General features: G+C 48.8%; 1 protein-coding gene across 5 annotated transcripts in view; it reads left to right on the forward strand.

The window, feature by feature from the left end:
* Positions 1 to 362: 362 nt before the first annotated feature.
* Dlgap4 (DLG associated protein 4) overlaps positions 363 to 22477 on the forward strand; it is a 157073-nt gene continuing 134958 nt past the window's right edge. For 2 of the 5 annotated variants that reach the window (XM_070007219.1, XM_070007220.1), the window contains exon 1: positions 366 to 514. The gene's annotated coding sequence lies outside the window, so the exon portion shown is untranslated. Of the gene's footprint in view, positions 515 to 22477 lie in introns of all 5 variants that reach the window. The other 3 variants (XM_070007221.1, XM_070007217.1, XM_070007218.1) reach the window with 3 other exon arrangements.

Genomic DNA, 22477 nt, shown 5'->3' on the forward strand with positions numbered 1-22477 from the left:
GTCCCTGGAACGGACTTCTTTCATATTCCCTCCAGCCTTGAGGGTCTTTGAACATGCTGGGTGCTCTGCCTAAATCACCCCCATCCCTCCTCCTGTGTTGCCTGCTTAACTCTTGTTCTAGGGCCAGGTCTCAACCTAAGCATTATCCCCACCCGCCCCCTCAGAAAAAAGCCTTCCTTGATGCCCAGGCCGGGCTGGGCCCCTCTCACCTTCTCCACAGCCAGGTCCTCTCTCTGCCCCTGCAGTGCCAGGTATGGCTCCTGGTTATGGTTGAGGTAGGTGAGAGAGCCAGGGTCACACTCTCTCGCTGTTCCTTACCCCCCAGGCTTACAGCGGACATTCAGAATGAACGCTGCACCACTCGCACGGTGAAGTCTCTGCCAGGCCCAGTAGCCCACATGACTGTCCCTGTGGGTTCCCACCTTCAGCTGGCTTTGCGAGCCCAAGAGGCTTTTGGCCAGAATCAGTGAGAATCCTCGGGTATCTCTTGGACCCCCAGAAGCTCTGCAAGAAGGTGAGGAGCTTGCAGGTGGCCCTGCATGTTTGGATGTGTCTGTGCCTGTCTGGCTGAGCGCCTCTCCCGCATCAGATCTTTGCTTGCCGGTTCCCTGTCTAGCTCTTTCTCTCTCCAGTTTCCCTCCTCCATTCTTTCTTTGTGCCACAAGTGTTTTCTCCAGCCCTATGCCAGGCTTGGGGATACAGTGCCAAACCAGTGAGGGGTGGGGGCTGTTCTGTAAACTACATCCCTCTGCCAGGTCCTCCCTAGTGCTGGGGGACCAGTGCTGCCTGGTGCTGAAGGAGCATCCTGAAGGATGGGCACTTGGTGTGGATTGGAGGCCTCAGGGATTTGGGTGGATGGAGGACGACTCTGCTGGCTGAGGACCCTATATGGACAAAGGTGGGAAGGCTGCTGAGTGGCTCAAGAATGATGGGGGACATGTGTCACGGAAGGTGGTCTTGGTGGGGAGCAGTGTGTAGTTTTGGTTGGGTGGCCATGTGGTGCCACAACATGTGGAACCCATAGATGAAACTGTTCCCTCTTTGGGCTCCCATCCTGGGCTTTGGAGAGCTCAAGGATCCCTGGCTTCCACTGTCTGGAGTTGGTGACTCTGCCAGCCAGAAAGGGAAACCTCTGGGGATATTGAGGGCAGCTGTCACAGAAGGGGACTCGGGATTGCCCAGGTGGGCCTGGATGGCAACATGCAGAGTCTTAAGTGCCCACAGGATCCACAGGGGCCGATAACAGATAGATGATCCCGTCTGCTAAGGGGTTGACCTTAGCATCCTGGTAAGCAGATTCTCACTGGGCACCTTTTGGGACAGGCTGTCCCTGAGGGGCTTTCATCAGACTCTAGAGTCACATGAGGGGCTGGGAAGGTGGCTCAGGGGTAGAGCGCTTGCCTTGCATGCATGAGGCCCTGGGTTCGATTCCTCAGCACCACATAAGCAAAAAGAAAAAAGCCAGAAGAGGCGCTGTGGCTCAAGTGGTAGAGCGCTAGCCTTGAGCTGAAGAGCTGAGAGACAGCGCCCAGGCCCAGAGTTCAGGCCCCATGACCAACCCCCCCCCCCAAAAAAAAAAAAGAGTCACATAACTAGCTTTCCTTTGTGAAGGCCTGTGGGAGTTGGGGTTGCCCATTCTGTTCCCATACCCTCTCCACAGTCTCCTGTTAGTGACCCGGAGGCCAAGGCAGAAACCCTTAGGGTGTGCTCAGCACTCTATAGTGAGTGCATGGAGCATTTAGTGCTCGCTGTTTCCAGCCAGCTCTTGGGGGATAGGAATGATGAGGATGTTGTTGCCATTTGACAGATGGGGAAATTGAGACTCAGAAAGGTTCGGGTCTGCCCGAGGTCACTCGGAGCCAGAGGATGAGCTCACACAGTACAGGAGCCCCAGTCACTGGGTCCTAGGGGCAGCCGTCCTGTGGAGGCCTCTGTTGCAGATAGCACATCACTTCCTGAGCTGAGGAGCAGCCCAGATCCTTCTGTGCTGGGTTTCGCAACCGCCTCCTCCCCGCCGAGCTGTCTGACGTGGCCTTTTCAAAAACCCAAAATGAATGGAAGCACATTTTGTTTGGAGAATCTTGCTACACCCCTCACCAGGGCTGGTTGCAAAACCAGGCTTGGGGATCCCTGCTGCTGCTGCTGACGATGGTGTTGTTGTTGATGATGATGATGATGGTTATAGCCTTGTTGCTGGGCACAGTTTTGATCCATGTGTTCAGGGAAACATGCTAGACCTTCAGTCAGGCTAGACATCCTGCTAGGCCTTCTTGTTTACTGAGCCCTGACTCCACGCACTTAGGCCTCAGTTCCAGTCCCCATAGCACCTGATCTGTTAGTCCCACTTTACAGATGAGGAAACTGGGCCAGAAGCAGAAAGTTGTCCAAGGCCACACACCTGGTGCAGCTGTGGTACCAGGAATCAGAGGTGCTTCAGGCACCCTGCCTTAGCACTGTGTTCACCAGCCAATGGTGGTGGAGGGGATGGAGGGTGGATGTGAGGCTCTTGGAAGTCAAACATGGCAGCACCAGGGCATATGCCCTGGGTTGCAGCGGAGGGGAGCTCTGTCTGGCTGAGCAAGCAGCTCAAAGCATCTCATGCACCCCTGTCCACTGTCAGCAACCACGCCTGCTGGCCCCTCCCAAGGCCCTCACCCGAGCTGGGTGGGTCATGGTCACCAACACATGGACGTTAGGGGGGACAGCCTCTCTCCAGCCCTGTTCACATAGCACACAGTTCTGGTCAGCTGGCCTGGCCCATTTCTCAACTTGCCAGGGATGCAGGGAGGTGACAAGAAGTAGCCACATCAGGCAACCCACTGGGGAGGGAAATATAAGGTGTGTGCTTCTGGGGGGTCTTAGGGCAGGGTGCTTCTTGCACAGTGCGACAGACCTAGAGACAGACCCAGGAATGGCTAGAAGGAGCCCTGTTGCTGGGGGTGGAGACCAGAGGTAGGAGGGGGCAGGTAGCAGGGCGTATGCACAGACCATAAGATTTCTCAAGGCATTCATTGAGTGTCACCTGTGTACTTGGCACTATCCTGGGCTCCAGAGCACAAGCTGATTGCTCTGAGGGCACCCCAGGTGGTGGGGCTGGGGCCAGCATTCAACCTCTGGGCTCAGATAGTTTTCTTTCTCCAGTGACAGTTTTCTTTCTGCTGCTGTCGAGCGATGGGGGACGGGAATCTGGGTATTTGGGTATTGTACTGGCTTTCTTCTGGGGTGGTGGGTGGGATGTCTCAGACTGATGCCTGCCTTTCTCTGGGGTTCATGGTCTCCCTCTCTTTGGGGCAGTAGAAGTAGATGGTGTTCCCCAAACCTCTACCGGCTCAGCCTTTGGGGACCCCAGGGGAGAACAGACTCGCCTTCTGTCCTCGTTCTTGATGGCTGCCTGGCTCCCATGGCCCTCTGTCACTGGGAGGCCCTGCCGGAGGGGAGGGAGGGAGATGGGCCTTTCCTCCCACCCACTGTGGGCTGACTGGGCGCGGTGGTGGTGACGCAGCCCGGAGGACTCTGGAGCACAGCTTGGAGACTGGGATCTGGGTTTGCCAAAGACAGGGGGAAGGCTCTTCCCACCACCGCCAGCTGCCTGCCTGCTTCCCCTGGCTGCTGCTCAGCCCTGGCATTGCCTGGACTCCGATCCCCTGGGGGCAGATGCCTGGCTGGAAGTGCATCGTGCCAGGGTCCTGTGGGTCCTCTGGTTCTGGTACCTGAGTTGGGTGGCATGTGTTGTAAGGGACTGGGTCATGTGCTGGCTGGGCAGCTTCATTGAGATGGCTCTGGGGGCTCCTGGACTGGGACTGGGGGGTGAAGTTGGCTTCCAGGCCCTTGGCCACCTGTGCTTTCCGTGTGTGAGGCCTATAGCTGAGCTGGAGAGGGGTGCCTCGTCCAACTCCACTGTAAGTCTGAGGACAGAGGCTGCATAGATGTTGAGTGAGAACTTAGGATTTGAACCCAGGTCATGTGGACTTTGGTGTCCATGCAGGAAGATATAAACCCAGCAACAGGTCAGCTGGTAACCTTGAGCCTCTCCATGTTCCTCTGGGTTGGGGGTAGGGAAGGGGGATGCCTACCAGCCTTGGGCTCTTACTAGGATTTTTTTTTGGGGGGGGTTGGTTTTGGGGCTTGAACTCTGGGCCTGGGCACTGTCCCTGAGTTCTTCAGCTCAAGGTGAGAACTCTACTGCTTGAACCACGGCACCACTTCTGGTTTTCTGGTGGTTAATTGGAGAAAAGAGTCTCAGGGACTTTCCTCCCTGGGCTGGCTTTGAACGCGATCCTCAGATCTCAGCCTCCTGAGTAGCTAGGATTACAGGTGTGAGCCCCAGTGCCCGGCTTCTTACTAGGATTTCCTTAGTTTTGTTCCTGATCTCCAGCTCCAATCCTCAAAGCCGAGGTGTGGCTGCAGGCGAGGAGGTGTCAGTAGCTCCCACCTCTTCCTCCTTTTCCTCCTAGGGGACCTGCCACCTCTTCCTCCTTGAGGACCTGCCACCTCTGGGTGTGAGGGGTTCCTGGAGGACCGAGGGCATGGAAGGCCTTTCAGGGATGATGTGGGTGCGGGGAGTCCGATGGCTCGGGACAGCCTTGGGGTCTTGGGCTAAGCCTTCCTCTGCCTGGCTTCCTACGCCCATCTCCCGGGCTGTGGGTGGGAAAGGGTGTGGCCAGGCATGGCAGTCTTCCTGGCTCCTTCTCAGCCCTCTACGTGTGTGGTAGGTGAGGTGTGGTACGTGTGGGTTGTGTGTATAGTATGTAACGAAATGTGTGTGTGTGTGTGTGTGTGTGCGTAGTGTGTGTGTGGTATGGGTGTTGTGTGTCTGTGCTATTGTGTGGTGTGTGTGGGATGTGTACTGGATTGGGAGTTTATGGGTATGGGGTGTGTGTGTGTGATGTGTATGTCAAGTGTGTATATGGTGGCTATGTGTGCGTAGTGTGTGTGTGAGATACTGCCCCCACTCATGGTAGGCTTTCTGTATATTGTCTCTCGTCGATGTTCTCAGGGCTGACGTGTGGACAGTGTGGGCGGTGTCATCCCGCGGCTCACCTGCCCCTACCCCCACTTTCTTCATCCAAGCATTGGTTCAGCAAACAGCATCGAGCCCTGCTCCATGCCCAGGGCAGATGCTGGGCACACAGTAGACCAGCTGCCGGCCCCCACTCCGTGGAGCCCATGATCCTCCGGGAGGTCTGCAGTCCTTACATAACCTCCCAGATGAACGGAGCCTTGGCCACCCCAGGGAATGAGACCTGAGCGACGCCACAGCTGGGGGTCGGGGAGGGCCGCTCCCCAGGATGGGACAGCCTCACCTTGGTGGGCCAGCAGGTGGGCCAGGGCAGAGAGCAAAGGGGCGTGGTCTGGGGAGGCCAAGGAGGAGGTTGGCCTGAGGAGTCCTGGCTGGGCCACATAGGCCTGCTAGGCCATAGAGTGATAGTTGACCTACCAGGGAACTGAGGTTCAACACTGTGAAGCAGCAACTGAGGTGAGCCTGGAAACGTGGCCGTTTAAAGACACTCCTGCCTTGGCTGTTCTTGAGCCAGAGCCAGGACATCTGAGCAGCTTTCCCGAGGCACTGTGGCAAGGTAGGGTGCTGCTGTACCTTCCTTTCTGGGTTCTTAGCCTCCCCCTGTGTGCGTGCGTGCCTCTCATTGAAAGGAGCTAAGGATCCACGGAAGATTCCAGAGCAGGGCAGATCCACAGAGCTCTCCTGGCTCTCCCCTCCCAGGCTTCCCGGCATGGCTGGGTGCGTTGGCTGGCTGCCCACCTGCCGAGACAAAGGCCAGATCTTCCTGATCTCTGTTGACCCAGTCTGTTGCCTCCCTCTGCTGACAGCCAGACAGCCTGGGAGGGGGCAGCGTGGGCCAGGGTCACCAAGGCCCACCAAGTGCTGAGTTTTCAGGAATGGTGCACAAGGCTAGTCTGATGAGTGACAAGGCACTCCTGGAGGGCCGCATGGAGGCAGCCTTCTGTGTAGAGCCACGGGTGGGAAGTTGGGCTTCTCCCCCTTGGCACATCACCTTCTCAAGCAGCTTTGTGGCCGCTGACCAAGATGCCATGTAATCTGTGCCTGTGTCCTCCGCACACGGAAGAGTGATCTAGAAGTCCCCCTGTCCCCTACTTCCACCTGGCTGGTGCAGAGTTCTCAGCAGGGCGGTGCACTCTGTCACCTGCCTCTCTCAGAGCCTGTGTCCCTTTTGCTGTCCCCACCATGCCCAGCCCACAGCTGCTTGAAGGACTCCAGAACCCTCCACTTCCTCCAGCCTTCTAGCTTCTACTGGTACCGGCCTTTCCACCAGAAATGTCCTTTAGCGGAGTCTCCACCCTCTCCAGGCACCCTGTCTGTCCGCTCCTCCCATGTGGGTCCCCAGTCCCCTCCCTCCAGCAGACTGAGCTATGGGCCTCTCCCAGCAAACAGAGCCTTCTCCAGGGCAGAGGCTTATTCTGGTTGTATGGTGCCATCAGAACCCAGCCTGGACCTGACCCACAGAAGACACAGCCAGGAGTAGAGAGGTGGAAGGAAGTCACCAAGTGCCATAGCCTGTACCCCACCCAGTGTTCCCCACCTGCACCCCAGATGGCCATTACTGAGGCAGGTGATGCAACAGCTCAGACCAGTGTGTCCCTTTGTAGCCCCCTCTCTTCTCACTCCCCTCTCCTGGCACCACTGCCTTACCTGGAGCTGGCACCTGAGGCTGAGCCGCACAGGCTGCCTTTCCAACCTGGAAGAGCCTGAGAGTTTGCAGATCTCCTCCCAGGAAAGGAATCCATGTCTTGCTCCTTAAGGCTTGGGTCTGGCTGGTCCTCAGCTTGGTGCACACAGTCTGTGGCAGTGTTAAGGCTGGCGCAGCGATCATCATCATCTCCTTCCACAGGTGACTGAAGATTTCTGAAGACTTGGTGTAGCCACCTAGTAGGCTCTGAGGGTCAGATCTGTCCATGTGTGTTGAGTCCAGCTGTTTTAATCAATGGGGTTTCCTCCAATTTGGTTTTTAGTTGAAAGAGCAAAAAGTAAGTGGAAAGAGAGAGAAATTGCATCTGCTTCAGTTCCACGGGGGCGACCCCCTGCCCACCCTCAGGGAGTAAGCTGATTTTGAGGGTCGGTGTGAGTCTCCTCACCAGCCTCAGTGTCTCCCTCAGGGACGGTGTCACTGCCTGCCTCAAGGCTTGATGTGAGAGGGCCTGGCTCATCACAGATGCTTAAGAAATGGCAGCTGATGTTTTTTTGCTCTTGTGACTGCCCCACCTCCCACTAAGGAACTTTCACTGTTCCCTCACAGCCTGGTCTAGATCAGCTGGCAGAAAGTGAGTCTGGGCTTCCCCAAGGGGCGAGCCTGAGCAAAAAGAGCCTGGGGGTGAGCTCTAGCACAGACAGAATCAGGCTTATCCTTGGCTTTCAGGTGGAGAAACTGAGGTACAGGAGTGACTTGCCTGGGGGCCTGGTGTGGACAAGGGCGGAACTGCCAGCTTCTTGTCTGAATCTAGGCCTTGATCTGCTGTCTCATACCTAGGCTCCTTGGGAGAACTCCAAGAACTCAAAGGGAATCCTGGCCCCTAACAGGTGTGGAGCTGGGGTGGTTGGGCCTCACTGGCCCAGGCCCCTGGGGGGACCCTGCTGGAGCTGTTTCTTTCTCCAGGCGCTGCATCTCCACCCCACCCCCAGACCTGTTTCTGTGTCCCCTCCCTCCTCTGCTGGCCTGTTTGGACATGGCCCACATTCCAGGCTGCAGCTTTTGAGTACAAGGTCAGGCAGTGGGATATCTGCTTGGAGGGTCCCTGCCAGGCCCAGCCCTGCTCCCTGGCACCGTGTGACTGACTCCCTGAGCCCCGAGCAGGAGGCCAAGTCCATGGGTAGGTGCCCTGGTTCTCCTGTGCGGCAGCCCTGTTTGGGGCCCTACCCCCTCCCCTCGTCCCGCATTGGGGAGCAGATATATTTAGATGAAATGCTCTGTTCTCTGCTTGGTGAGGGCGGGGGAGGCAGGGCTATGAGCAGCCACACCTGGTACCTGGAGTCTCAGCCTCCCTGAGCCATTTGCTCGGCTGCCTGGGACTCTGGGGGCTGCTGGCTGATGAGACAGGTGCCGGCTCTCTGCTGACAGTGTCTAGGCCGTACTCTCCCTGCGCCCACTGGCCACAGCCTGCCTGCACCTGCTGCCTCTGGGCACCCCAGCCCCTCTCTGCCCTCAGAGCTGCAAGTGCGGCTGTGTGCCTCCTACAGACCAGACTCTTGCTGGATCCTGGGGACAGAGGTGAATGCCGTCGAGGCAACCATGGCCCGGTCAGGGGAGGGACCACAGGCCTGGACAGCAACCTCAGGACATCTGTCAGGACAGCAGGAAATCCCAACAAGGGAAATGATGAGGGCCAGGCTCTCCAGCCCAGCCTGAGACTTGCAGGTTTAGCAGGACTGGACACCTGGAGACCCTAGAGGGCATTTGTGGCAGAGGACACACAGCATGTGCAAAGGCCCAGCGTGAGGAGGCCTTGGCTGTGTGTGTGAGAGCAGAGAGCCAGAGGCAAACTGAGGATGGGATCCTGCACAGGGACACATGCCAGGCTGAGGGCCCCGGCCGCGTGGCTCCGGGCCCTGGAGAGGTCCGGGTGAGCCTGCAGCAAGGCTGAGGCCGGGTCAGGTGCCAGCATGGCTAGGTGGCCAGGCACTGGTTCCACCCTCTGCTCACCAGGCTGCCCAGGCTCCCACAGCAGATGTACTGTGCCCAGCTAGCCGGGTGGGAATCAGAAATAGCTCACACGTGCTCACTGCTTGGTGAAGTGCTCTCTCCTCTCCCCCACCTCAGCACATTTTTCTCTGTGCCTGCCCCAGTCAAGGACAGCTCAGTGCTTGTGAGCTGGGTGACCTTCTCCTCCCGTTTATTAATACACTGCCCACTGGGGCTGAGGCAGAGCTTGGGAGTGCATGTGGGGAGGGGTAGGGAGGGTGAGGGAGGGCGGTGGACCCGGGTTCACAGACATGGGAAGTGATGGAGCAACGCTGAGCAGAAGTCAGTGTAAAACCCTTGCCTAGGCTGGGAAAGTGGCTTGGTGGTAGAGTGCTTGCCTACCATGTATGAAACCTTAGGTTCGATTTGGTACCACATAAACAGAAAAAGCTGGAAATGGCATTGTGGCTCAAGAGGTAAGAGTGCTAGCCTTGAACAAAAGAAGCTCAAGGACAGTACTCAGGCCCTAAGTTCAAGCCCCAGGACTGGCAGAAAAACAACAACAATAACAAGCAACCTCCTTCTATGACTCCAACTTCTAGATTTTTCTTCAGGTCAGCCTGCCCTGGTAGATTCATTAATTCCATGCCAGGCCATGTGGTGGGCAGAGGGGACACGGACGTTGATGGACCGGCCCTTGGAAAACGCAAGAGCAGATAAACTATGGACAGCGATGAGGTCCTGAGTGGGAGCAGCTCATGGGAACTGTGCTCCAGGCTGGGGGTGGGGGAGGCTTCCTGGAGGAGGTACCACTGGAGCCAAGACCTGAGGCATGAGAAGTTATCCCCCGTTCCCTATCCCCAGGGCCGAGCTAGCACTCCTGGAAGAGGGGACCACAAATACACAAACTGATGGGAAAGGCCTAAATGTTGGGGTGAAGAAGAGGCAAGGCTCCCCACGGGGCAGAGACCAGATCCCACCAGGGCCTCATAGACTGCAGATAGTTGGGGGAGAAGTGGGGTTACTAAGGGCTTTGGTGTCAGAAGATCTGGATTCAAATCCAGCGGTGCCGCTCATTAGCTAGTTGACTTCAACTTAAGCTCTCTGAACATCAGCCTCCCCTATCTGTAAAGTGGGGCAGTAATGGTCTCCCTCTTTTATGACTGCTATGAGGCTGAAGGGTGGGCAGACCTAGGCAGCACCTGGCACACAGCAGGGGTGCACAGTGGTGGTCACGGGGTGGGGCAGGGGCACGTGGGTAGACAGAATGCAGATGGATGCTCAGATAATTTGCATAAATGGACCATTTGTCCCAATGCTGATCATGTTTCTGTACCAACGGCTCCAGAGTAGTACATCCTAATTGAAGTTTATGAATCAAGGGGTAATATACCTTGCCTAGGGCACTAACCCTATGTGTATCATCCAGCTTGGCATAGCCACCACTCACATCAGAATACCAGATAAGACTCCAGCCTACTTCTGGTTCACTCCCCAGCCCAGCCCCAGAGGCAGCCAGGAAATCCAGCTGCTGGCATCGTCGCTTAGTTCTGTCCATTCTAGATGGATCATGAAGAGTGCTTCCTTTGGTGTCTGGCTTCTTTTGCTTAATCGTTTTTGTCAGTGAGATTCATCCCTGTTTTTGTGTGGATTGGTAATTCATTCTTTTCTGTTGCTGTTCAGTATTCCACGGGGTGGGGTCGGGGGTCGGGGGATAGTTCATGCTTTTTTCCATTCGGTTGTTGATAGGTATTTCTTAACTATATGGATAACATTGCTTTGAACTTTGTTTTGGGGAACTGAACAAAGATATTTCTGGGGGGAGCAGAGTTTCTGGGTTACAGAGGACGTTCCTATTCAGGTTTATAGACTTCCAGAGTGACTGTTCCAGTTTCCAGTCCACCAGCAGAGGGTGGGAGTTCTGGTTGCTCCACATCCTCACCAACACCAGCTCCAGGTCATTCCAGCCTCTACAGAGACCTGACTGTGGCTAGTCCACCTCAGGCCAGGTCTTAGATGTGGGGCATTTAGGTTGCCCCAGTATTTGCATGACTTAAAAATTAGACAACAAAGTACAACATTTAAAAAGTAAAACAGTGGCAATAGTCAAGATAGCCTTCAGTAGATGACTGGAAAAAAACAACAGGTGCATCCACACAATGGAATATTACTTGGTGATGAAAAAAAACAAACAAACAAAAAGAATGAGTCATGAGACCAGAAAGCTGCGGAGGAACCACCTTTGCACAGGAAGTGGAAGGATCCCGTTTGAAGAGATGACAGACTAGCCCTACCACCTGCGTTTTCCTTGTCAGTAAGGGCAAAACTTCAGAGACAATGAAAAGATCAAAACTAAGTGGCTCGTGTGTGTAATCTCAGCACTGGAGAGGCAGAGGTAAGAGATTGTGAGTTCAAGACCAGCCTGGCTACATCTCAAGCTCCTGTTTCAAAAGCAAATATAACCAAACCAAATCAGTAGCTGTCAGGGTTAGGGATAAGAGCAGGAAGAATGAGTAAGTGAAAACCAAGGATTTTTTTGGGTAGTGAGCTACTCTGCGATACGGTTATACAGAGGGGTAAGGACCTTACCCGTTTGACAAACCTCACAGACTATAAAACACAAAGAGGCCGTGGACTTGGATGGCTCATAGTGGGTCAGTATCGGTTTATGGGTTTCAATCACTGCGTCTCACTTACACAGGATGAGTGGCGATGCGCAGGCTGGGGTGAGCCCTGTACTTCCTGCTCAGATTTTCTGTAAACCTGAAATTTCCCTTAAAAGGCTATTTATTTAAGAATACACAAAAATAAAATGTGAAAGCACTAAGAAGGAAAAAAGGCAAAACAAAACTCACTAGAAATCCCTGTTGGGGTTTTCCTGAGGGCGGATGGCATTCAGGAGACCCCTTCCTTCTCCTGACCCCTTTGCCTGCCCACTCTTATGGAAGGGACTGGCCCTTTTTCCACACTGGGCACTTAAGGGCTCCCTGCCCCCCCCCCAGGGAGGGGCTGAGGAGATTTAATTGTGGTGAACAGGGGCCGCTGTGTTCTGGGGGAAAACCTGGAGATGGAGGGTATGATTGAATCACAGCATCTGACTTAGCACAAAACCCAGCGTCTCGCTATCGTTAGCTTCAAATGACAGAATGAGATGTGTTTGCATTCTGGAAATAAATGATTATGGATCTTTGAGCAGATGAGTCTTAAAATTTCAAGACAATTTTAGAACCTCTAAGTTAAAAGAGCCCGGGAAGGTACGCCAGTTTCATCTGCTTTTTTTTTTTTACCCCCCCTCCAGTATAACCTTGATTTATTCGCCTGTTTTAAAAACAGCTTTTATTGAGGTATAATTGACATATAATAAATCACACATATTTAAAGTGTTCAGATTCTTAGGTTTTGACAAATGTGTACACCCAGAAAACCATCACCACAATCAAGATAATGAATATATCCATCACTCTGGGAAGTTTCCCATGGCCTTTTGTAATCTCTCCTTCTTCCTCCCCACTGTTCCTGCCCCCTCCTACCCATTCCCAAGTAGCATTTATCTGCATTTCCCAGAATCCTGTGTAAACAGTATCATGCGATATGTTTTCCTTTTAGTCTGGCTTCTTTCACTCAGCATAACTACTTGGAGATTCAGCCATGTTGAGGCATGTATCAGTACTCATATCTATATAGCTATATGTCTGTATACACATGTATATATTGGCCAGTGTCTGGGTTTGGATTAGGGCCTTGTGCTCATTCAGCTTGCCTTTCCTCCAGCCTTTTTTGCTCTAGGATATTTCTCAGATACAGTCCTTTTGCTTTTTACTCAGAGCTTGTCTTTTTTTTTTTTTTTTTTTTTTTTGGTGGGTGGTGGGGCTTGAACTCTGGGCCTGGGTGCTGTCCTTTAGCTCTTTAGCTCAAGGCAAGCTCTCTACCACTTGAGCCACAGCATCACTTCCTACTTGGAGCTTGTCTTGAATCTTGAATCCTCCCTATCTCAACATCCTGAGTAGCTGGGATTAATTAGAGGTATGAGCCACTGCACCTAGCCTGAGAATTTTTAAATCAGGAAGCATGTTGGGTTTTGTCAAATGCATTTTCTGTGGAGGTAGCTATCTGACTTTGCTCTTAATTTAGTCTCACAGTACATTGATTTTCACATATGGAACTAAACTTGCATTCCCAGGTAGAGTCCCTTGAAGATGATACTATGTTAATAAATTATAGAATTTCATTTGGTAGCATTTTCTTTAGAAATTTTGTACATGTCTTCATTGTTTTCATTTACTGTACTTTTTTTTTTAAAGCAAGGCTCTGTAAAGTGAATGAGGTAAAGTGAATGAGGATGTCTGTCCTCCTCTCTAATCTTTCCTACCAGTTTGTCTAGAAGTAATATTATTTCTTCCCAACATTTGGTAGAGTCACCAGTAAGCCATTGGAGCTATACATTTTCTTTGTGGGTTAGTTTGATCTTAAGTTGTCATTTGTGTGCATTTTGCTTTGTTTTGTTTCTCCTCTAGCATTAATGACTGTCTCTATTTTTTTTTTTTTTTTTTTTGGTGGGCCCGGGGCTTGAACTCTGGGCTTGGGCGCTGTCCCTGCACTCTTCAGCTCTAGGCAAGCACTCTACCGCTTGAGCCACAGTGCCACTTCCGGTTTTCTAGTGGTTTATTGAAGAGAAGAGCCTAACAGACTTTCCTGCCCAGGCTGGCTTTGAACTGTGATCCTCAGATCTCAGCCTCCTGAGTAGCTAGGACTACAGGCATGAGCCACTGGCACCCAACTGGTCTCTATTTTTTTTCTTCTTTTTTTTCTTTTCGTCTTCCTTTTTTTTGTTTGGCTAGTCCTCAGCCTTGAATACAGGGCCTGGGTGCTGTTCCCTAAGCTTTTGTGCTTAAAGTTAGTGCTCTTCTACTGGAGCCTCCGCTTAATTTCTGGCTTTTTGGTAGCTAGTTGGAGATAAGAGTCTCATGGCCTTTCCTGCCTAGGCTGGCTTCAAACCACAATGCCCAGATCTCAGCCTCTTGAGTAGCTAGGATTATAGGCATGAGCCACTGGCATCCAGCCTTCTTTCTTTTTTAAAAGAAATATAATTGACATATCAAAATTTGTACATTAGGGCTGGGAAGGTGGCTCAGTGGTAGAGCTCTTGCCTTGCATGCATGAGGCCATGCGTTTGATTCCTCAGCACCACATAAGCAAAAAAGAAAAAAAAAAACGGTGATGGCGCTGTGGCTCAAGTGGTAGAGCGCTAGCCTTGAGCTGAAGAGCTGAGGGACAGCACCCAGGCCCAGAGTTCAGGCCCCATGACCGGACCAAAAAACAAAACAAAAAATTTTTTTCAAGGCATATACTTTATTAATCTACCTCTCAGACAAAACAAAATTTGTACATTATAGAGGACAGTGTGGTATCTCTTATGTGAATGCATTGTACAATGTTCACATCATGATAAGCATATCTATTTCCTTAAATGTTTATTATCTTTTTGTGCTAAAAACATCTAATCTTTCTTCCAGCTTTTTTGAATTACATAATACATAATTGTATCCTGCTCACCCTACTGTGCCATAAAATGCCAGAATTCATTTCTCCTATGTAACCACATCTAGGAAAGTTTTAACTATACAGTTATTTTCTTTAACAAACATAGAGCTTGTTTAAGTTATGTTAGCATAAATTTTGGTAGTTCATACCTTTCTAGAAATTTATCTAAGCCAGGCGCCAGTGGCGCACACCTGTTATCCTAGCTACTCAGGAGGCTGAGATCTGAGGATCACAGTTCAAAGCCAGCCCAGGCAGGAAATCCCCTGAGACCCTTATCTCCAATAAACCACCAGAAAACCAGAAGTGGTACTGTGGCTCAAGTGGTAGAATGCTCGCCTTGAGCTGAAGAGCTTAGGGATAGTGCCCAAACCCAAAGTTCAGGCCCCAAAACCAACAGGGGAAAAAAAAAAGAAATTTATCTAATTCATCAAACTTGTCAAATGCATCAAAGTTTTCACTGTTACTATTCTATAATTTTTATTGTTATTGTAAAGGTGATATACAGAGGGATTACAGTCATATAAGTCAGGTAACAAGTTCATTTCTTTTTGGATAATGTCACCCCTTTCCCTTGCTCTCTTCCAGTTTTCACCTCCCATCCCCACTCACAAATTGTATAGTACCACTGTTGTTGCATTTGTTCACCCTTTGTCCCTCCATTTCCGGGTCCCCCCTTGTCCTCCCAAAGACAGATGAATGAACAAACAAGGCAGAAAAGAAAAGAAAAACAGCAAAAAAGAGGAAAAAAAAAAAACGTATTCCCATTTCCTGGAGTTCATGTCGACAAAAATGATTCTGCATGATCAGATGACCATTATTATTTTGATGTATTTATTTTTATTAGCTTATATCAGGTATAAAGAGCAGGGATTTCATGTTCACACATGTTCACAATGTATTACAATCAATCTCAACCTCTCTCTCTCTCTCGCTCTCCCTCCCCACTTCTCTCCTTCCCCAGATGATCTCAACAGGTTTCCTTGCGCGGCTCTCATACTTGCAATCTCTTTTGATTAATGGCACTTAAAAACAAATATCCCTCTGTTAACCTTCTAAAAATAGCAGCTTTATTGAGATAATGGACACACTACACAGTACACAAATGTTGAGCAGGGACGGATGGCTTCTAGATGCACAGTACAAAGAGTTGCACAGCCCTAGCCCATCCACTTAGCAGCTCCTCCCCCTCCCTTCTCTCTCACTAGGCAGTGTTAAGCCCCCCCCCTTCCGTCTATATGGATTTGCTTGACCTGGGCATTCCCATCAGTGCAATATTAGTCTCTGACTTTATGCTGGCTTGTTTCACTCACTCTCATCTTTTCAAGGTCCATTCAAGTTGCAGCATGTGCAAGCACTTCATTCCTTGCCCTTGCTGAACGCTCTCCCCTATGTGGCGGGATCTCTCCCCATGTCTCCACTTAGGGATACTTGAGTGGAATCGCTTTCTGGCTGGTAGGAATCGGGTTGCTGTGGACATGGGAACAAGCGTTTGTGTAGATATTTTCCTGAGTGTGGACCTGGGCGTGGAGTTGTCGCTTCTTATAGCATATGTGTAGTATTGGAGCAACTTCTAGGCTGTTTTCCAACGAAGCCGCATCATGTATATTTCTAGAACAGTCTGTGAGGTTGCCAGCGTTTCCAGATTCTCGCCAACGCCAACATCGGTTATTGCCCTGTCTCTTAAATTCTAACCATCTCAGAGGGGGTGGAGGACTGCCATGGTTTTGATTTACCTTTCCCTGGTGGCTAATGATGGCGAGCCCTTTTTTTTTGATGGTAAGCACTTTTTCATGTGTTTGTTGGCCATTATATGTCTTGCTCCAACACAAAAAATAATGCCCATTATTCAAATACTTTGCCTGTCCTTGAGTGGAACTGCTTCATTGAGTTATCGTTAAGCTATGTCCCAATGCCTTTGGGCCGATAGGACTGAACACCTTAGACTCTGTGATGTGTAGACAGAAAATCACTGCTCATGGCACTAGAGGCTGGGTGCAGCAAGCCCAGTCTCTCCTTGCTGCATCTTCCCGTGGTGGCACGGGGCTTCCTCGTGCCTCTCTCATTGGAGTACGAATCCAGTTTATGAGGGGGCAACACGTGTGGCCCAGTTACCTCCCAAACGCCCTACATCTTTTTAATTTGGGGAAGACAGAGTCTTGTGTGGCTGGCTATCAGCTTTCCATCTTCCTGCCTCTGCCTCCTGAATGTTGGGATTACAGGAATGTGCTTCACTCTCAAATGCCCATCTCTTAATCTCATCACCTTCAGGGATGGGTTTCAGTGTCTAAGTTCTGTGTGTGTGTGTGTGTGTGTGTGTGTGTGTGTGTGTGTGTGTGTGTGTGTGTGTGTGTGTGTGTGTGTGTGTGTGTGTGTGTGTGTGTGTGTGTGTGTGTGTGTGTGCGTGCACGCGCCTGTACTGAGACTTGGAACTCGGAACTTGGAACTTGGCTTGGGTGCTGCCCCTGAGTTCTTGTGCTCAAGGATAGCACTCTACCACTTGAGTCCACTTCTTATCTTTTTGATTATTAATGGGCAGTGAGAATCTCATGGATTTTCCTGCTTCAGCTGGCTTCAAACCAAGATCCTCAGATCTCAGCCTCCTGAGTAGCTAGGATTACAGGTGTGAGCTACCAGCAGAACCTGACTCAGCATAGAAGTTTTGAGAGGACACAAACTTCCTGACCATGGCAAGTCAGAGTGCTTTCAGAGTCCCTTATTAGATACATGATTTGCAAATATTTATTCCATGGGATATCTCTTAATTTTCTTGGTAGTTTCCTTTGTAGTTCAAAAGTTGGAAATTTTGGTGAAGTTTCACATGTCTGTTATTTTGGTATCATTTCTTTTGACATCCTGTTTAACAAATAGTTGCCCGACTCAGGGTCAGCAATATTTATGACTATATTTTCTTCTAAGAGCTTTATAGTTTTCTCTCTTCCTGTTGGTCTTTGACCCATTTTTAGTTCAGTTTTTACATGAAATAGGGGTCCAGTTTTATTCTTTCCTGTGTGAATAAGACCTGTAAGCACCATTTATTGGAAAGACTTCTTACAGATCAAATGGCCTTAGCACCTTCTAAATGTGAGATTTGTTATTCTTTTCCTAGCCTCTCACTTTTGTTCCACTGATCTATTCCTATGATAGTGCCATACAAATCAGATTACTGTAGCTTTGTAATAAGTTAAAAAATATATTTTTGGCCTGGAGTCAGTGGCTTACGTCTGTAATCCTAAGTACTCAGGAGGCTGAGATCTAAGGATCAAGGTTGGAAACCAGCCCGGGCAGAAAAGTCACTGTGAGATTCTTATCTCCAATAAACTACCCCAAAACCAGAAGTGGCACTGTGGCTCAAGTGGTAGAGCACTAGCCTTGAGCATAGAGAGGCTCAGAGACAGCACCTAGGCCCCGAGTTCAAGCCCCACAACTGACCAAAAAAAGTTACTTTTGGCTGCTCTGGGGTTTGAATTTAGAGCTCCCTGTTTGCTAGGACAGATGCTTAGCTGTACTCCTAACCCTTTTTTGATTTAGTTAGTTTTTAGATAAGGGTCTTGAGTTTTGGCCCTGGGCCAGCTTTAGATCACTATCTTCCTATCTATGGCTCGGTGAGTAGCTGGGATCACAGGTGAGCATCACTGTATCCAGCCTTATTGGTTGAGATATTCCATTAACTTCTTGCCTGAGCTGGTCTTGAACCATGATCCTCCAATCTCTGCTTCCTGAATATCTAAAATTACAAGCATGAGCCACCATGCCTGGCCAAGTTTTAAGTTTTATTGTCTACTTAATGTCACTAGAATCTGTAGTGATGTTGGTGATTTGTGTATAATCTGTCATTTTTAATTTTTCCTGCCAGTCTGGCTACGTATTTAGGAATTTTATTAATCTTTAAAAAAAGATTAATCTTTAAAAAAATCTTTTTGGTACCATCGATTTGTCTATTACTTTTCTATCATCTCTTTTGTTGATTTTTATTCTGACTTATTTCCTTTTTTCACTAGTTCTCTCTCTTCCTCCCTCCTCCTCCCTCTCTCCCTTCTTTCCTTCTTCTCTCCCTCCTTCCTCTCCTATCTTCCCTCCCTCCCTTCCTCCCTCCTCCCTCCCTCCCTCCCTCTGTCTGTTTCTGTGCCTTTGTCTCTGTCTCTGTCATCCCCCCCCACCTCCCCCCTCCGCCCCACACCTTTCCCCCTTCAGTACTGGGAATTGAAGTCCGAGCTGTACTAGCTAGGCTGGCATCTACCGTTTGAGCCATAGCCACTCTGGAGGTTGGTTATTTGTCCAGGTCAGTGTGGGCTTTGATTTCCTGCTTGTGTGTCCCTGTGTCACTGAGGATGACAGGTTTCCACCACTGCCCCCAGCCATTGTGTCTTCCCTGTAGTTGCGATGACAGGCATGCACTACTGTGCCCAGCTGTAGTTGATAGAGTCCTGTGAAATTTCATGCCAGGGCTGTCCTTAAACTGCAATTCCCTGACTGTGCTCCACTAATAAAGGTATTTAATGCTGTGAAATATCCCCTAGTTACTGCTTAGGCAGCATCCCACAATTTTTTATACATTATCTTTTCCTTCCTTCCTTCCTTTCTTTTTTCCCCCCTCCCTCCCTCTCTACCTCTCCCCCTCTCTCTCTCCCTCCCTCCCTCTCTTTCTTTCTCTCCCTCTCTCCTTCTCTCTCTCTCTCTTTCTTTCTTTCTCTCTCTCTCTCTCCCTTCCTTCCTTCCTTCCTTCCTTCCTTCCTTCCTTCCTTCCTTCCTTCCTTTCTTTCTCTTTCTTTCTTTTCTTTCTTTCCTTTCTTTCTTTCTTTCTTTCTTTCTTTCTTTCTTTCTTTCTTTCTTTCTTTCTTTCTTTCTTTCTTTCTTTCTTTCTTTCTTTCTTTTCTTTCTTTTCTTTTCTTTCTTTCTGTTGTAGAGCTTGAACTCTGGGCCTGGACACTGCCCCTGAGCTCTTCAGCTCAAGATGAGCGTTCTACCACTTGAGCCACAGCACCACTTCTGCGTTTCTGGTGGTTAATTGGAGATAAGAGTCTCATAGACTTTCCTGCTCAGGCTGGTTTCTGAACTGCAATCCTCAAATCTCAGCCTCCTGAGTAGCTAGGATTACAGGCATAAGCCCCCAGTGCCTGGCTATGTTTTCATTTTTATTCAGCTCAAAGTACTTTCTAATTTATCTTTTGGTTTCCTATTTGACCTATAGGTTACTTAGAAGTGTGTTAATTTGCAAATATTCAAGGATTTTCCAGGGATCTTTCTATGAACAGCTTTTTAGTTTAATTCCATTGTGATTATATGATATATATTATGTGACTGGAATCTTTTAAAATGTCTTGATACTTAGTTAAAGGCCTAGAATATGGTCTGCTTCTTTTAATCTTTCACAAAGAGTATGTATTCTGTTGTTAGTGTTCTAAAATGTCGGCTCAAGTTGGTTGATAGTATTGTTCAAATCTTCTATAACCTCATTTGTTTTCTCTTCATTTGTCTTATCAATTATTGAGGGAGAGGCATATAAAATCTCTGGTTGTGATTGGGGATTTGTCTATTTCTCCTGGTATACAAAACACCTTTTGTTTTATGTATTTTGAAGCTTTGTTATTTAATGCCTAAATATTTCTGATGCTTTTTGAAGATTTTTCACCTGTTTATCTTTGTGGCACTTCTTTCTTCGTCTCTACTATATATACACTTTTACTTATATTAGTGTGCTCTTCCAATTTTCTTTGGATTAGTGTCAACATGGTCTCTCCATCTTTTCACTTTTAACCTGTTTGTGCCTCTGTTTTTGTTTTTAATAATTTGTATTGAGATTAAGTGATTAAATAAATTTCACAAATTTCACAGTATTGTAGGATAGTGATACTTAAAGTCACAAACACATTTTAACCTTCACAATGTATTTTTGTGTTTAAAGTGCATTTCTTTTTTTTTTATTTTTGTCGGTCGTGAGGCTTGAACTCTGGGCCTGGGCTCTGTCCCTCAGCTCTTCAGCTCAAGGCGAGCGCTCTACCACTTGAGCTACAGCGCCACTTCCGGTTTTCTGGTGGTTTATTGGAGATAGGAGTCTCACGGTCTTTCCTGCCTGGGCTGGCTTTGAACCGCGATCCTCAGATCTCAGCCTCCTGAGTAGCTAGGATTACAGGTGTGAGCCACCAGTGCCCGGCTTAAAGTGCATTTCTTTTTGGGTCTGGTCGTGGGGCCTGAACTCTGGGCCTGGGCGCTGTCCCTCAGCTCTTCAGCTCAAGGCTAGTACTCTACCACTTGAGCCACAGCACCACTACTGTCTTTTTCTGCTTATGTGGTGCTGAGGAATTGAACCCAGGGCCTCTTGCATGCAAGGGAAGCACTCTACCACTGAGCCACCTTCCCAGCCCTAAAGTGTGTTTCTTGTAGGCAGCATATAGTTGGGTCTTTAAAAAAAAATCCATTCTGAAAATCTCTGCCTTTTAGACTACTTACATTTAATGTGATTGTTGGTTTAGGTAAGTTTAAGTCTTTTTTGTTGTTATTGTTGGTCAGTTATGGGCCTTGAACTCAGGCCTGGGTGCTGTCCCTGAGCTCTTTTGCTCAAGCTAGCACTCTACCACTTTGAGCCATAGCTCCACTTCTCGTGCTTAATTGGAGATAAGAGTCTCACAGACTTTCCTGTCTGGGCTGGCTTTGAACCATGATTCTTAGATCTCAGCCTGCTGAGCCTCAGCCACCTGAGGATTACAGGTGTGCCCACAAGGGCCCTGCAGTTTAAGTCTTTTATCTTGGTATTTGTTGTTTGTTTGTCTTTTGCTCCCCTTCTCCTATTTCTCAGATTCCATTTTTAGAATCAGATGTTTTTAAGCATTTGATTTTTATCTTCATGTTATCCAGTAGAACTCTGTTTGCTGTTTTACTGGTTGCTTAGTAGAATATATCTTTAATTTATCCCAGTCTACTTTCAAGTGGTATTTTATCACTTCATATATAGTGTGAGATTGTTTCAGCTGGGTGCCAGTGGCTCACACCTGTAAGCCTAGCTACTCAAGAGGCTGAGATCTGAGGATTTCGGTTCAAAGCCAGTCTGGACAGGAAAGTCCATGAGCCTCTTTTTTTTTGGGGGGGGGGGTCCGGTTGTGGGGCCTGAACTCTGGGCCTGGGTGCTGTCCCTCAGCTCTTCAGCTCAAGGCTAGCACTCTACCACTTGAGCCACAGCGCCACTTCCGGCTTTTTTCTTTTTTCTTATGTGGTACTAAGGAATTGAACCCAGGGCCTCATGCATGCAAGGCAAGTGCTCTACCACTGAGCCACCTTCCCAGTCCCCTCCGTGAGCCTCTTATCTCCAGTTAACCACCAGAAAACTAGAAGTGGTACTGTGGCTGAAAGTGGTCAAGTGCTAGCCTTGAGCAAAAGAAGTCAGGGACAATGCCCAGGCTCTGAGTTCAAGCCCCATGACTGACAGGAAAAAAATTGTTGCATTCCCTTTCTCTCCTAATCTTCTACTGGTTTTATTACTGCATTTTATTTTTACATATATATAATAAATATGACACACTATTGTTACTGTTCCATCTAAATGATCAGATGGAATCTGTAGGCCTTTTAAAGAGATTAAAGTAATGAGAAAAACAACCCTACATACCCACTCATATTGTTTCCATTCCTGGTAATCTTTGTTTCTTTTCATACATTTTGTCTCTCTTTAGTATTATAGTCTTTCAGATCTTAAAGATTTGAACATTTCTTATAGTTTAGGTCTGCTAGTGATGAATTCTTTCAGTTTTTCTATCTCTGAAAAAGTCATTATTTTACCTTGTATTTTGAAAATTATCTTCATTGATTATAGAATTCTAAATCACCGGGATTTTTGTCTTTTTTTTTTTTTTTTTTGTAGTTACTGGTGTTTGAGATCAGGGCCTTGCACTTGCTACAACTACTTCTACTGGGCCATGTTTCCAGACCATTTTTTTGCTGGTTATTTTGTGGGCAGAGTCTCATGAACTTTTTTCTCCTGACTATCCTTGAGCCATGATCCTCCAGAGCTCAGCCTCCTGAGTAGCTAAGGTAGCTACTCAGATATTTTTGTAGCTCAGATATTGGTAGCTCATAGGTTTTTCTTTCCATACTTTAAATACATTGTAACTGTCTTCTCCCTTGGCTGTTTTTGACAAGAAATATGCTGTCTTTATCTTTGTTCCTCAGTTTGTAACATGCCTTTTCCCTGACCACTTTGAATATTTTCTCTTGACCTCTAGATTCGAACAATTGAAATATAGTTTTATATTTATTGCATGGTTTGAAGTTTCTTGAAGTTACAGGTTTATACA

The sequence above is a fragment of the Dipodomys merriami genome, unplaced genomic scaffold (assembly GCF_024711535.1).
Source record: "Dipodomys merriami isolate MVZ:Mamm:240054 unplaced genomic scaffold, mDipMer1.0.p SCAF_7, whole genome shotgun sequence".
NCBI classification, from domain to species: domain Eukaryota; kingdom Metazoa; phylum Chordata; class Mammalia; order Rodentia; family Heteromyidae; genus Dipodomys; species Dipodomys merriami.